Source organism: Triturus cristatus, chromosome 6 (assembly GCF_964204655.1).
Source record: "Triturus cristatus chromosome 6, aTriCri1.1, whole genome shotgun sequence".
Lineage (NCBI taxonomy): Eukaryota > Metazoa > Chordata > Amphibia > Caudata > Salamandridae > Triturus > Triturus cristatus.
In genome coordinates, this window is record NC_140589.1 from 803,214,396 (window position 1) to 803,229,993 (window position 15,598).

Below are 15,598 nucleotides of genomic sequence, written 5' to 3' on the forward strand. Positions count from 1 at the left end.
ATAAACCAATGGTAGTGTACGTGTTTATTTAACGTATTAAGTAGAAATGGCTGTGATTTGAAGAGTCCTAAAAGATATAATTGTTAAAATAAAGGTCACTTGTGAATAGTTGCTCATGTGCCTGTCTTTGGGTGTTATATTTTCTACTTGTTGAACATAGATGCAAAGTGGTATACCTAACATACACCATGTAACACAGGTATGACTGGAATCAATAAATGCCACCCTACTTCTACTTCTATTCATCAGTAGCATCAAGAGTAACAGGCATGTCAGTTTCTTTGTAGCAGAAAATGCATACCCCTTAATCTTATTTCCTTCACAATGTTCATGGTGCCATCTCTCAGAAATAATGTGGTACCCTAACAGCAGGTGTAAGTGATGACATTGGCCAGTTCTCAGGTTCCACTCATGGATGAGGTGTAAGGTAAATGGCAGCAAACATTGCACAATCTTTGGAATAGTATTGGATGTTGTCTAAATGAACAGAGTCACAAGCTTAATGGGATCATACTAGACCAAAGTAGATTTTTGATGAACTGTAAGAAAACAGGATGCAAAACAAAATTTCTCCAACAATTTTTCAAATTATATTTAGAAACCGCAAGTGGACTGGCCATGAAAAGTCTGTACTATGACTCAAGTAAACAGTCCTAAATTCTTTCAAATGTGAATGGATGGTCTAACAAGTTATGCTATCCATCTTTGCCAGTGAAACGTTATCCCATTGCTATGTACAGTCTTGTAGCATTGTCGATTTGGTTGATGGATGAAAACTGTAATCACTCAGTTCTAACATGCATTACAACACATCAGTACTTGTTAAGGAGAGTACAAGACCAAATAGCATGGATCAGATCACTCTGCGTTCGGTTTTATTGCCAGCACGATGTATTGGAGTATAAGCTCATCCTACAGAACGTGTGGAGAAGCCAGTATCAATTGGTGAGGATTTAAACTATTCAGGTTTGATTCTTGATTCTATGAGATACTTGTACTAAGCTTGGAGTAGGGCGGTCCAGTCTTCAGAGAATTTACATGACAGTTAGTATTGCTAAAATGTCAAAATCTTCATAGAGTTTGGAGAATAATTCTGAGATTAGGAGATTTTGTAAATCTGGCAACTCCTTCAGACTGTGATTGGTTCACTATGAACTGCCAGATCAATAGTGTCTGCTCGTCATGTTTCAACACACTCCGCCTGCTCAGAAAGACCTTCAGATGGATCCCCACCAAATGCAGAAAGGTGATCACCCACTCTCTCATCAGCACCAGACTCGACTACGGCAACATACTCTATGCCAGCATCACTCAGAAATTCCTCGGGAAGCTCCAGAATGTTCAAAACGCAGCAGCCAGATTGGTCCTAAACGTCCCCCACCGCAGCCATATCACACATCACCTGCATGAACTCCACTGGCTCCCAGTCAACAAAAGAATAGCCTTCAAGCACCTCTCCCAAGCGTACAAGGCCCTCCACAATTCTGGCCTAGCACAACTGAACCGCCGCCTCTCATTCCACACACCCACAGCCCCCTCCACTCTGCACAACTGTCACTGGGCACCATTCCACAGATCCGCAGGAACAGAACTGGAGGAAGATCCTTCTCCTACCTCACCACCAAGACCTGGAACACCATGCCCTTCCATTGCAGGGAATCCCCACCGCTGTCCCAATTCAGGAAAAACCCCAAGACCTGGCTCTTAGAATGCACCCAGACAGATCTGCAGCCCCCCGCCACTGCCTTGAGACACTCACGGGTGAGTTACCGTGCTTTACAAACCCCTGATTGATTGATTGATTGATTGATTGATTGATTGATTGATTGCGCCATTTCTACAGGCATGGCAATATTAGGGTGTCAAGCAGCACTTGTGGGTCTGTCCCTAACTTACTTTGCAGACAAATCATTTACTGGTGATGCCTCCATTTTTGCCCTGTTGGTCATGAATAGATTTATTTATCTATTAGCATGCCATTTCAGAGGAAAGGATTACCCTCAATAGAGAGCCTGCATTGTTTTAAATAACAGTATCATTGTGGGAAAATTTGCAGACACACAAATTCTTGTGAGATAAAAAACAAATTGGATATTTAGATTTTTGTTGCATGTGGATTGCCACGAAACCTGGCAGATGTTCCTTCCTCCCTATTTAGTGTATATACATGGAAAATGTTTGGCAGATATCACCTATTCACCAAACTCCCAATACCTCCCAAGTCTTTATCAAGGCATGAAACATGAGATAAATTGCCCGGAGTGAAGCATATATCAAGTGCTACACTATGTCAAGGCTCATGGGATTCCTAATGGAGAGCCTCGCCAATTTTAATCATTAGGCAGAGGCCTGTGAAGATGTGCAAAGAAGTGATAGTTTTTTTTATTTTTTATTTTTAAATATTTTTATTTGCATTTTCAACCAAACAACCAACGTGGTACAGATGGTCACTCTCGCACCCAAATACCCTCCTCCTCCCCCACCCGCCTCCCATAGCATCTTTTCCATGACATATACCCACCGAAGAATCAGCTCTGCAGCCGGATCAATGCTGTCTGCTCGTCATGTTTCAACACACTCTGCCTGCTCAGAAAGACCTTCAGATGGATCCCCACCAAATCCAGAAAGATGATCACCCACTCTCTCATCAGGACCAGACTCGACTACGGCAACGTAGTCTACGCCAGCATCACTCAGAAACTACTCAGGAAGATCCAGAATGTTCAAAACGTAGCAGCCAGATTGGTCCTAAACGTCCCTCGCCGCAGCCATATCACACATCACCTGCATGAACTCCACTGGCTCCCAGTCAACAAAAGAATAGCCTTCAAGCACCTCTCCCAAGCGTACAAGGCCCTCCACAATTCTGGCACAGCATACCTGAACCGCCGCCTCTCATTCCACACATCCACCGCCCCCTCCATTCTGCACAACTGTCACTGGGCACCATTCCACAGATCTGCAGGAACAGAACTGGAGAAAGATCCTTCTCCTACCTTGTGAGAAGTTGGCCTGATATGTAGTGCTCACTATTCTAGTGATCACTGTGTATCATTCCAAACGACCCTTATTGATGATTGGTTGTAAGTCAACCTTATAGACCAGCTATCCTAGTAGCGTGGATACGAGCAGTCTTAGGCTAAACTCTAGAGGGCGTGTTAAGCCAGCTGTTTTACCACCACAGTTACCCCTTGAACACCACGTGAAAGGACACCACACAAGTTGTTATGAAAATAAAGGATATTTATTTATAACAAGACTACCCTGGCTCTTTATGAGTCAGGGAGCTAAGCACACTACAAAACTCTTACGAAAATACTTCAAGTTGCACAATTTACACAAATGCCCGAGGGGCACAAGAACCCATCTACACTACCAGTGAAATGCGAATGGTTAGAGTCTGGAGTTACTGATTCCGGAGTGATCCGATCAGTGGGACTAAACGAAAAAGGAACTGGACACTTGTAGAGCGAACCTGCGATGGAGCACCGAAATGCTCGAGTTACCTAGCCCAGAGGCTGCGGCTGCGGGAGGTTCGGCAAGATGTCGGGAGTCCTCGTTGTAGTCTCAGGAGCCTGAAAGAAGAAGTTGCTGGCAGGCGACCAGTGACGATGTTCAGCGCGATCCAAGCCTGGATCGGGGATGAAGGAAACCTGAAAGCAGAGGGGACTCAGTTCTCAACCGCTAGCCAGCGATCATGTGGGCACCAGGAGGGTACCGGCTGAAGTCACCTCGACCAGGTGAGTGGATGACGTCGGACTCGGCTGTTCCTCGGACCAGGAGGCGCGGCGGCGACCAGGATGGAGGGCGAGCTGTCCCACGAAGGTGTCTGCTGTCGATGAGGCTGGGCCCAGGAGTGGGGCAGCAGGTCTTGGCAGTGGCGAGCCTACGCGGTGGAGTCAAGATGGCGTCGGGAGTGGACCAGGAGGGTCCGTGGTACTCCTCTGTTGAAGGGGAGCAAGAGCCAGTCTGGAGCAACCAGACTAGTGATGAAACAATCGTGGTGCGTCGTGAAGAGGGCCACAAGCCGGTCGGCAAGTGGTCGGACAACGCGGTGAACAGCAAGGAGCGGAAGGGCCCCCACGCAGTTCTCGTGGATGCTGGGGAGGCAGGCTTCGGTGCTGGAGCTGCTCAGGGTTAGGGCTTCTCAAACCCTAGGTGCACTCACTCAAGGGTCCCTCGGTGGGCGTGCTAGATAAGCGTCGTGCAGGTTCTGAAGATGGCCGGTCCCGCAGGTCTCGTCACACCTACGACTCTCAGCTGGGCTGATGATGTAGGTAAAAGGTCAGAGATGGCAGGGAACCCGGGTCTCGTCGAGCTGGGCATTCTTGATCCGTAGGAGAGACTTACAGCAAACCGCAAGCGCTTAGGTGGTGCCTGCTGGTGCAGGGTGGCTACTCCTTAGCCACAAGGGAGAGTCTTCAGAAATAGTCAAGAGTTCGTTTCGTGGAAAGTAGTTCAAGATTCAGAATTATCCGATTATCCGATTATCCAATTTGGGAAGGGGACTCGCTCCTACCTTTATTCTAAGAAAAAGGGCTGGCCCGTGACTAGGTCCTACCTATGGGTGGGGCCAGGAGGGGGGTGGTTACACCCCTATCCTTTGTCCGGCTTCGCCCCAGCTCAGGGGCAGGGTTGCCCCCGAAACTGGTTTGAGCCAGGCTATGCACAGTGAGCACCGGGGTGCCACTTGCAATCACCTTCCTTTCAGCCCTGCCTACCTGGGATACACAAACCCTGTCTGGGATGGTGCTAACACCGCCCTCGACAGGAAACCCTTTGTCCAAGCTCCCCTCGCTGGAAGGTCTCCCAGCAGCAGGAGGTCAGACTTGTGTCTGGTGGCAGCATCCATTTTGTGATGCTGAGGCTTGAGTCAACTTTATCCGGGGTTCAAGGTTACTTCCATGTCGTGCCCCTCTAAAAGGGGGGAATGCTAACCCCGTCACCAGGACTGGCGAGGGGTTCGTATTCCAATTCGTATGACACCTTACTCGACATGTGTAGGTGATGCGATGCCAAAGTTAGCAATTAACCGCAAGGATTATAATGCATTTAACAGTAGTTGGCCCGCGTCACCATCGAACGGCTATTAGGACTTGGTTCCGCAAGCCGTCGACGGGCTCAGCTCGCGCCCGAGCACCGTCCCACATGATTCCCTGCACTCTGCCTTCAGGATTGATAAGGCCTGTCATAGGAGTGACTGATAGGAATCCATGTGTCCATTTTAGGGTTAGGTGTAGGAATACTACCCCTACAGCAACGGGTGATTACAGCACTTTGCCCCAGCTGTCGTGCAGCCAGTTGTGTCAGATTTGGGCGGCCATCCAGGGGTGGCATAATACATGCTGCAGCCCCTGGTAGGCCCTGGGTACACCGATGCCCTGGATACCTGTGGTATGCTGAGACAGGGACTGACAAGGCGGCCCAGTTCCAATTAGTGGATGCACCTAATGTACATGTGTGTTAATTTCGAGAGAGAACAGCTAGGCTGTGGGTCTGATTGGCAGGCCCACAGCCAGGGAAAGTCGTAAACCAATGAAGCAAAAGCAAAAAATCTGGGTGATCATAGGATTGCAGACCCTACTCTCCTACATACCTCGCCACCAAGACCTGGAACACCATACCCCTCCAGTGCAGGGAATCCCCACCGCTGTCCCAATTCAGGAAAAACCCCAAGACCTGGCTCTTAGAATGCACCCAGACAGATCTGCAGCCCCCCCGCCACTGCCTTGAGATCCTCACGGGTGAGTTACCGTGCTTTACAAACCACTGATTGATTGATTGATTGAGTGATTGATTGAGTGACTGATTGATTGCGCCATTTCTACAGGCATGGCAATATCAGGGTGTCAAGCAGCACTTGTGGGTCTGTCCCTAACTTACTTCGCAGACAAATCATTTACTGGTGATGCCTCCATTTTTGCCCTGTGGGTTTTTATTTTTTATTTTTTTATATTTTTCTTTGCATTTTCAACCAAACAACCAACGTCTTACAGATGGTCACTCTCGCACCCAAATACCCTCCCCCGCCCGCCTCCCATAGCATCTTTTCCATGATATATACCCACCGAAGAATCAGCTCTGCAGCCTGTGAAATATTTGGGAGTCTACTCCCCTCTCCGCCTGTCCTCCCCCATGGTTTAATACACATATCCCATAGCACTCCTTCCCTGAACGCAGTAAGGTTCGAAGAGGCCCACCTTTCGATATTCACGGTCCAAACCCCCATCCAGACCATGATACATCCTCCATTTCCCCCATACCTTATGGAACTTCAGGGGACACCCTCTCGCTGTATATGTGACCCTTTCTGCCGCAATGTAATGGTCCATTCCCCGTCTCCATTCATCCAGCTGTGGAGGAAGCGCTACCCCTCATGCATGAGCCACATCCCTTTTCGCCACCACTAATGCCAATAATGCAAAGATAAGTTGTGGGCGACTCAAGTCAACATCGTGGGACATTCCCAACAGTACGAATTTAGGGTCTAGGGGAAGTGTATTCTCAAGCACATAACACAACTCTCCTAATATTTGTGACCAGTATGTGTGGATGACGGGGCAGTCCCAAATGGTATGGCAGAAGTCCCCCTGCGGAAGGCCACATCGCAGACAATTGGGGTCACTTGCCTGGCCTATTTGGTGAAGTCGAGCCCTGTCGAAGTATACCCTGTACAATATTTTGTATTGGATGAGACGGAGGCGTGATTTGATCGCTACCTCCCTATGATGCATCAGGGCAGCCTCCCAATCCACTGTGTCCATCGCGCCCACGTTATGCTCCCATGTTTCTCTTAATTTTCCTAGTTTGTCTGGCATATTATTGTTTTGGGTTCTATATGTCAGAGATACTGTCTTGCTGGCTATCCGTTCTTGTAGTAAGCGACCCTCTAGCGGAGAATATTCCAGCAGGGGGGCAGAGAGCATGGTCTCCGCCCTCCATGCATGTCGTAGTTGGACGTACTTGAAAATTTGGGTGGGGTGTAGCCCGAACTCCCGTGCCAAATCCCCGAAGGCTTTAAGTTTCCCCTTTGCCACCACATCTCCCAGGATGGAGATTCCAATGTCGTCCCAGCCCCTAAAGCCCTTACGTTTGTGAAGTTCCCTCAACCAGGTGCAACTCCATATCGGAGTTTGTCTAGTCGGTTTACGCGCCCATCCTATGGCCTTAGTCGCCCTGTCCCACATCTCAATGGTTATTTGTGTGGCCAGCAGGAAGCATCTCCTACCCGGACCCCCATATAAATAAAACAGGCAGGATTGATGTGCCATGGTGTCCCTTTCCAATCTGTAGGTGGGATGATCCGCCTGGGCATGGAACCAATCATTCACCGGCGCTAGATGTTCCACCCAATATAGGCCTCGATGTCCAGTAGGGATATCCCCCATTGTACTGGTTTCTGCTGCAGTGTACTTAACGCAATCCTCGGTTGTTTCCCTAGCCATAGCAGCGAACGTAGTTCTGCTGCTATCGTCTGAAACGTCTGGCGAGGGAGAGGGAAGTATTCATTTTGGAGGGCGTACAGGAAGCAAGGTAGCGTTATCATTTTAAACATGGCAGCTCGGCCAAGTATCGTAAGGGGGATCGTTTTCCAACGTAGAGCGTCCGTTGTAAAATTCGTTATGACTCGCCGAATGTTTTTTTGGTAGGAGAGATTTCTGTCTGTGGTTATATATATCCCCAGGTACGTGAACCCCGTCTGCGTAACCAGGAGAGCCCCTTGGAGAGGGGGCCATATTACCTCAGGTCATGGGCTATACAGAACCGACTTATGCCAATTAATCGTATACCCCGAGAAGGTGCCATATTTGCCCAGGAGCCTGAATAGTGTGGGGATCGTGCTTTCCGGTTGAGTAACATACAATAGGATATCGTCCGCATATAGCGAAATCTTTTCTTCCTCTAGGTCCGTCTGTGTGATTTGGAACCCCCGTATCTCCTTTGTCTGTCTGATCTCACAGGCTGCAATTTCAATGGTGAGAGCAAATAGTAGGGGGGACAGAGGACACCCCTGTCCGGTTCCCCTTCTGATGGGGAAGTCCTCAGACAATAGCCCATTCACTTTCACTTGAGGACGTGGGTCCGCATATAGAAGTCCCACCCAGTGTCTGAATTAGGGGCAGATACCGAATTTGACCAGGACCGAAATGGCCAGTGGACAGCGTCAAACGCTTTTTCCCCACTGTTCCTTCCTGGCCTCACCACCCCGCCGCAGTCACTCACACCCCAGCCTCCCCTCACCAGTACTCGTTGCCCGTCCTGGGGGGCCGTAGCTCTCCCATAGGGTGCGTCCTTCCACAGCCTCTCACTCACGTTCTTCTGCCGCCACACCTTGCCCGACCGGGGGCGATTACTCCTATCAGGTGCACCCAGAGCCTCTACCTCCAGGCCGTCCTCTCAGGGCTCGTGGCGCCTCTTCCAGACGGCTGCCCGTTATTATGTTGATAGGCCTGGTCGTCCGCCCAGCTCTGCTTTTACCACTGCAGGGCCCAGATCCCCGTTGCAGTCCTAAATACCCCCGGGGGAGGGGGGGAGGGATCACTCTTCTGAGGATGGTCTAGGCCTCTCTGTATGCTTCGGGCCTCACCCCGTCAGGTCCGTCTCATGCAGGGATGGGAGGGGAGCTGGCCCCTCCGGCATCTGCCTCCTCGAGCCCCGGCTACAGAAACTGCTGCGTCTAATGTTCCGGGTGCACCCACCTCCAGGCGGTCCTCACCTCTGTTGCGGCGCCACTACCAGTTGGCAGGCTGTTGGGACAGACAGGCCCGGTCACCCGCCCGTCTCCGCAGTCACGGCCGCGGGCCGCAGGACTCTGTATCAGTCCGGGAACCCTCCGGTGGGGGAAGGGGGCTCGCCCCCCTGCGGGAGCTCTTCTCCGCCGCACCTAGCCTCAGAGACCCCACTATGTTCAGACCATCCCAGGCAGAGACGGGAGGACAGCTCACCCCTCCATCGTTCATCTTCTAGGGCCCCCGATCTCTCAAAGCACCGCAGCTCCGACCCATCTCCTCCCCGGCGCCATCTTGGGTCCATGGTCTCAGCGGCAGGTCGAGTCAGCATCTCAGTCCACCGGGATCGTTGCAGGTCGGCAGCGCCACATCAGTCTGCTCTGGAGGTAAGCTGGGTCATACAGGTGCAGTTATGTTGTCTCTGGGTCTGCAGGTCGCCGGAATGTATGACAGATCTAGCTTTCAGCCGGAGTTCGGCGAAAGCACGACTTACTCGGCCATGCTGCTGGCCACGCCCCCACGGAAGTGATAGTTGAGATGGGTTTCAAGCTAGACAATGCAGTTCCAGAAGGTTCTCAATGTTGTGGCTGCCTGTAATTTAGTGTATTTCGGTTGTCATTTTCTTTCAGCCCACACTCACGGACGATGATCAGTCAAGTGAATGGTGCCCTGCCATCTGAGCCACCACAGCATGTTCATGACTGAATAGTACTCTTAGCCCCTGGCACCCAAGGGGACAAAGACGTGCTATCCAGGCTTTAGCATTCTTCAAGTCACAGGTAATGTAGGGCAGAATATGACAATTAATTTATATTCACATAGAGCATAGAGAGAGGGTGGAACACTTTAAAATCTCTAATAAGGACAGCAGGCCATCAATAAGAAATACTCCTTAGACACTGTGAGTATGCCGTGCCAGTCTCCCCAGGATCTTGACCTTCAATTGCTTCAGAGTGGAAGAAGGGTGTGTTCCCTAATCTCCATGAATTACTCAAAATGTTAACACAGAGAGCCCCCAGGTCACATCTTGAATGCACCCATTTGCTTCATTACAATTAACTTTTAGATGTAAGGTCATCCATGGTGACAAAAAGGCCAAGCTTAGCTAACCTTACAGTGTCCCAGCTAACCTGAGCAGCATTTCCATCCCTAGTGAGATCCCCCATCTTGTCCCTTTGTATGTTAATGAATAAAGAACAAAGAAATCCATATTTGTAAAGCGCGAACATATCACCCCTTAAGGTATTAAGGCGCTGAGGGCCGTTGGGGAGATTAAGGCTCCCATTAGGATGGCTGGTGGACTTCAGTCCGCCCGTCACCCTAGCGGTGCTGGAACCAGTCGCCAGTGGTGCGGTGGTCCCGCAATGCCAATTAGGATGCGACCGCCACCCTGGCGGTTGCATCCCGCATATTTAACATTGTGGTGGGCGGTGCTGTAAGCAGGACCCGCCACAATGTTGAAAATGCATGCTGTACATTGGCATGTACAACGTGACAGGCACCGCGCGGTGCCTGCCACCTTGTGAATGCCAATGTAGGGGGGTACCATGGGTACCCCCAAGTGCAGCCCCACACCCCAACCGGGGGCCCACAACAGGCCCCCAAAGTAAACTCTGCATGCATTTCCATGGCGGAGTCTCCGCCATGGGAAGGCATTCCACCGCACACATCATAATATGCACGATGTTATGGGCCTTTTCCTCCCGGCAGGCAATCGTGACAATTGCCTACTGGCGGAAAAGCGGCAGACAATCTTTCCGTCCGCTGCGGTACCCCCTGCCATGCTTATGTGGCAGGGGGTAAATGGCCATCCGGCGGGGTGTTTTGGTGGGCGGATCGTGATCCGCCCGCCATGCTAATAGGCCCCTAAGTGAGGTATTGCCCAGAGTCATATGGTGCTGAGCTGTCACCGGGTATCGAATTGTGTGCCCCACGTTCTGAAGTCAGCTGCTTTGGCCGCTGCACCACACCTCTTTTATGTTCTGACTCCATGAGCTCTACAGAATATGCTATTGAAACTGTTACTTACTTGTGTCTACAGTACACAAAATAAGTTTTTTTAAATCCATCAACTCCTTTTATAAACTCATAAAATCAATTGATTTATCATCTCAAAAATATCTTTAATGATTTTGAAGCACTTTAGAGTTGCTGTGTGGAAGATTTCCACCCCTAGTTCGGGAATCTATGCCACCATGGCCAAAGCTGCTTTCGTTCTCCCTCATTGTAGCTTTATAATGCAGACGAGAACAGCATAGCGTGACACATTATTTGATCTTGCAGGCTTTGCAGATTTTCTCAATGCTTTTTTGGGGGGGAAGGCTGTCAGTAGGTTTTACCATGCACTCCTGGAGGGCGCCAAACACACTAGTTACATTTGTTTGATCTCTCATTTACCACAGAGGCACCTCTTAAAATGGGTTAAAATGCTTGTGATAGTATCTTTTCCCTTTTTGCTTCACTTACTTCACTTCGGGGCATATTATCAAGGACGGTGGTAAAAATTATCGCCGGTTTAGCGGCACAAAACTGCTGCTAAAGCGGCGGTAATGGGCTTGATAATATGCCCTTGTGAATTCCCATAGAAGCCCATGGTCTGGTGTGAACATGGGCTTCTATGGGAATTCTCCAGGGTATATTAACGCCGTCCTTGATAATATGCCCCTTTGTTCGTGTTTTTGGCAATGGCAATTGTTGGCCTGCTACTTCCGATCTGGGTTCCTAGATTTCCAGTTTGACATGTGTAGATACTTAGATAAAGTGCAGAGCAGAATATAATACATTTATTGAAAGACATCCTTCTTAAGTAATAAACACAAGGAACACAGACACTTTCCTCAATTCTCCATTGCCCAATCCAGCAGCTACCATGAGTACTTCTTTGGAAGAATTTTTAATTAATTAGAAAGGACAGAGGATCTTTATGTGGGGTGAGGGGTAGGCTTCCTTGGTAAATAAGGCTGCCAGTTAAAACTGTGGTATATATGCATGTTTTACTGTCCATTGGTATCCTGTACCCTAACTGCTGTGTGAATGTCCAGATTTTCTCAATGACCTGAAAAGCGACATCCAAATAATAATGTTTGTTTTCATTTAGCAACAGACCCCCCCCCGCGATCACAATTTAGTGCACGTTTTTTAGGATTTAAAAGGATAAATAAACAATTTCGTATAGATGTATTTATTGAAAACTGCATTTGATCAGCTTTGAACATTGTCTGGAAAGCCTTTGACGGTACATGTGGGGTGAAAATAATAATGGCTTGCTCTTTGTGGTATCTAGTGTAATGGAACTAACAATGTAGTCTGGGTCTGTCATGATTCAAGGAGGAATAGGATAGAATGTAGAATGTATTTGAGATGTGCCCAGTAGCCGGTGGAGTGGGAGCGCTGTAAGGAATAAACTTATGTAACCAAAGCTCTTCTTCCTAGATGTTTTTTGGATGGATGATTACACCTTTCTACATTGGCAACAAGCGTAATTGAGGTGTGGTGAGTTTTATTTTTAGTGCTTCAAAACAAAGTGCTGTGTGGTTCTCCAAGAAACTACTTTTTCAAAAAGGATTTGGAGGATTTTACTTTAACTATTTACTCGCACCAACATACTCTTACATTTGGCACAAACTGAGGGTGTTGCAAATTATGATATGTAAGAGGCTATCAGCTGCTGTGGCATCATACATGAAGGAAAGTGCCCTTTTTGTATGGTCACCCCTAAAAACAATTCTGCAAAGCAGAAGGTATTTGACTCTGAAAGTGTGCTGGAGCCTGTTAACTAGGCCATAGTGCCAGTGCTCTCTCCCTAAAATATGTTGCATATGATTTGGTAACCCATATTGACAAGGACTTTAACCCCCTTAAAAGTTCCTGATAATTGGTACCAGTGGTACCCTGGGCATGGGAGTTAAAGGGGTCACCAGAGCCCACAGCACTGATTGTGCCATCATGAGTGACCCAAGTAAAAAGATGACAGCAGGCCTGCCATTGCAGACTGCAGGAGCAGTGTAAACCGCTCAAACTCTACTTTGCACTCACCATAAGTGGCAGGGTCAGAGCACCCTTAAGGTAGGCCTCCTGAACTCAGGAGACAGGGTGAATTATGTTAAAGGTGTGGACATATAAGTCTGAGCTCAAATGTCTTTATAATAACCTCCTTCCATTAGGGGCTACTCTAAGTGGTCAGGTGGCCATAGGAGAATATGGGCTGGCACGTGGGCATCCTAGGTTGTCAGCTCCATTATGCCCCTACTGAAAAGTGTAATGTTGGGTATCAAACAACTTGTCTCATCAAACTCAACCTTTTACCAAAGTTGGATTTAATGTGGCATGCACCCAGGTGGCTACCTTAGAGGTTGTCAATCTGGTTGCCCCAGCATTTCCTGTGCCCTGGCTGACAGCCTGCAGCTGCTCCCACCAAGACAGGAATCTGACCCCTTGCTAGGAGGTGTGAATACTCTCAGGAGTCAGAAACAAAAGTATGCTTGGGTGGGAGGTGTAAACTCTAGCCCTAACAAGATAGCTAGTGAAGTGGCACATCAAGGGCGTGAGCTTAAAAGCTCTCACCACCTCTGATATGCAACCAGGCATCCACCCAGAGGGGGAAAAAACCAACCTCCTGCCCCATGCAAATTTTCAAAGCAGGCAGGCTGGAAAATTAGATTGTCAGGAGGCATAAAACTCCAGAAGGCTAGCCACACCCCTAAGGTGGGCTACCTGGTCTGTCCAGCCAGAGAAAGGTTCTGCCATTTTTAAAAGTGGCAGAATAGAGGCTTCTGGCTAGAAAAGATGCCACACTCCCCAGGAAGTGGTCATCTCAGGTGCGAATTACCCGCTGAGGCTAGCAGCCCATTGGCTACTAGCTCCCACGCTTCTAACGGCTCTAAATCTTAGATTTGAGGGCCCACCTGGCAGCAGTGCCTCTGATCTGATCGACTTGCAACAAAAGACAAAGGAGAGACCCAAGTCTGTGACTTCAGAACCTGCACAAAAAAAGGCACAAAAAACTGCACCTGTGGCAACCACCCTGCAACTGTACAACTACAACTCGTCCTGGACCAGTGACCAGTTTCAATGGAAAGAGGAACCCCTCTGCAAGCCAAAAATAACTCCCTTGGACTAGATGTACTAGTCCCCAGCAGCCTGCAGGCAAGAACCACACCCAGATCCAAAGAATCACTGGTCTGCCAAAACTGAAGTTTGGCTCAATTCTTTTGTGGTGGGTTTCAGTACAACTACTCATTTTTATGCTGCATTTTAATGGAGGATGCTTTTCAAATCTGTGATTTTTATTGTTGTGTTTTAACTTTTTTTTGGGGCACTTACTGGTTCTCACTGATTCCACCACAGAGGCGCCATTCGAGCATGAGAACAGGGACGTGGCAATCCAGGCAGACAGGCGGTCACAGCACGGCAGACTGCAGAGCGGAGGACCCCACGGCCAGCAGTTTCCTGTCAACGGCTGCTAACAGCTCTTAGGAGAGCCTGCTGCTAACGCTGGAAACGTTGCACAGGAAAATGAAGAAATTGTTAAAAAAATTACAGGAAAAAGAGGGGATAGTTAACATTACAAAGATTTAGTTTAAAGAGAAAAAGTCAGAATTGTTAAGTTTATCTCTGAGAGTATTTACACATACAATTTGTACTAAAGTAAAGTAATTTAACCCTGACATAATACCTACTGAATATAAGGTTAAACATATAAAGTTGGTGTTTTCTTTGGAGTAGAATTGGAGTATTTGGACAGATTTGCACTGTGAAAAGCTCTCTCGAGGCCTGTCTTTCCTTTATCACAAAGACTAAATCTTAGCTGGGCTCATTAAACAATTATATTAATTCAATAACACTAACATTTGATTCTCATTATTTATTTCATTTTTCATATTTTTTACAAAATGTAATTCTCTTCTTCTTTTTATAAAGTGTATACATCACAATAAAGTCAATCTTATTACTACAACAAATACATATTATATATTAATCATCAAAGGAAAGAAAGAAACAACCCCAGGAAAAAAAAAAAAAAATCTACAAGACTCATTCACATACATACAAACTCATACCACAATCATTCAAGCTGTATCTGAAAAAGAAAGGATATTATAGATAGTAAAATCTCCACGACCAGAATAAATAGATATGTTCAAAAAGGGTCTGAAAATATTGTTGACGCGCGTTTTGGCGGTTTGTGAAGAGTAGTCAAACCACCTTCATCAGGACCTTTCCAGACACCCACATCAATTTCTTAAAATCCAGGGGACAAGGAAAAAATATTACAGGACCAACAAATAACCACTTCAGGGCTCAGCCAATGGCATGTTTTAAAAAAATCAGCATTCATTCCGAAAATCTCTTTTCATCAAAGCTTCATCATCAGACAACTGTATTTCTTCACAAGAAAACCATCCCATCCGGGACACAATTATTCTAGTAACATCTGAACGCAGTCTGTAGTGAGTCATTTGTTCTTATATCAGTTTGGACAGATTTGCTACAGGTAAAAATTATGTTGCAGTTAAGGGAGATGTTGTGATCAGTTTTTTTCATGAAAGGGACTTTGTAACCATCCTGGGTCCAAACTCTGATCCACCTATAAGATGTGAGAGTCAGCTGAACTTATAATAGTCAATCAAGAAAGTAACATTAAAGTTAGTTTCTGGTAGGAGTCTCCTGCAGTGTTCTGTGGGAATTTAGGGTGCTTGAAGGGTTATGTCCATAAAATTAAGATTAAAAAAGGAACATCTCCTATAGTTAGCTGAGTAAGGAAAGTACATATAGAAATAAGGGACACTGCTGTGAAAGAATTGGAGACATTTAAATCAACAGGCTTTTAGCCTGTTGTGATTGCATGCCAAAATAATGGTGCGATTAGA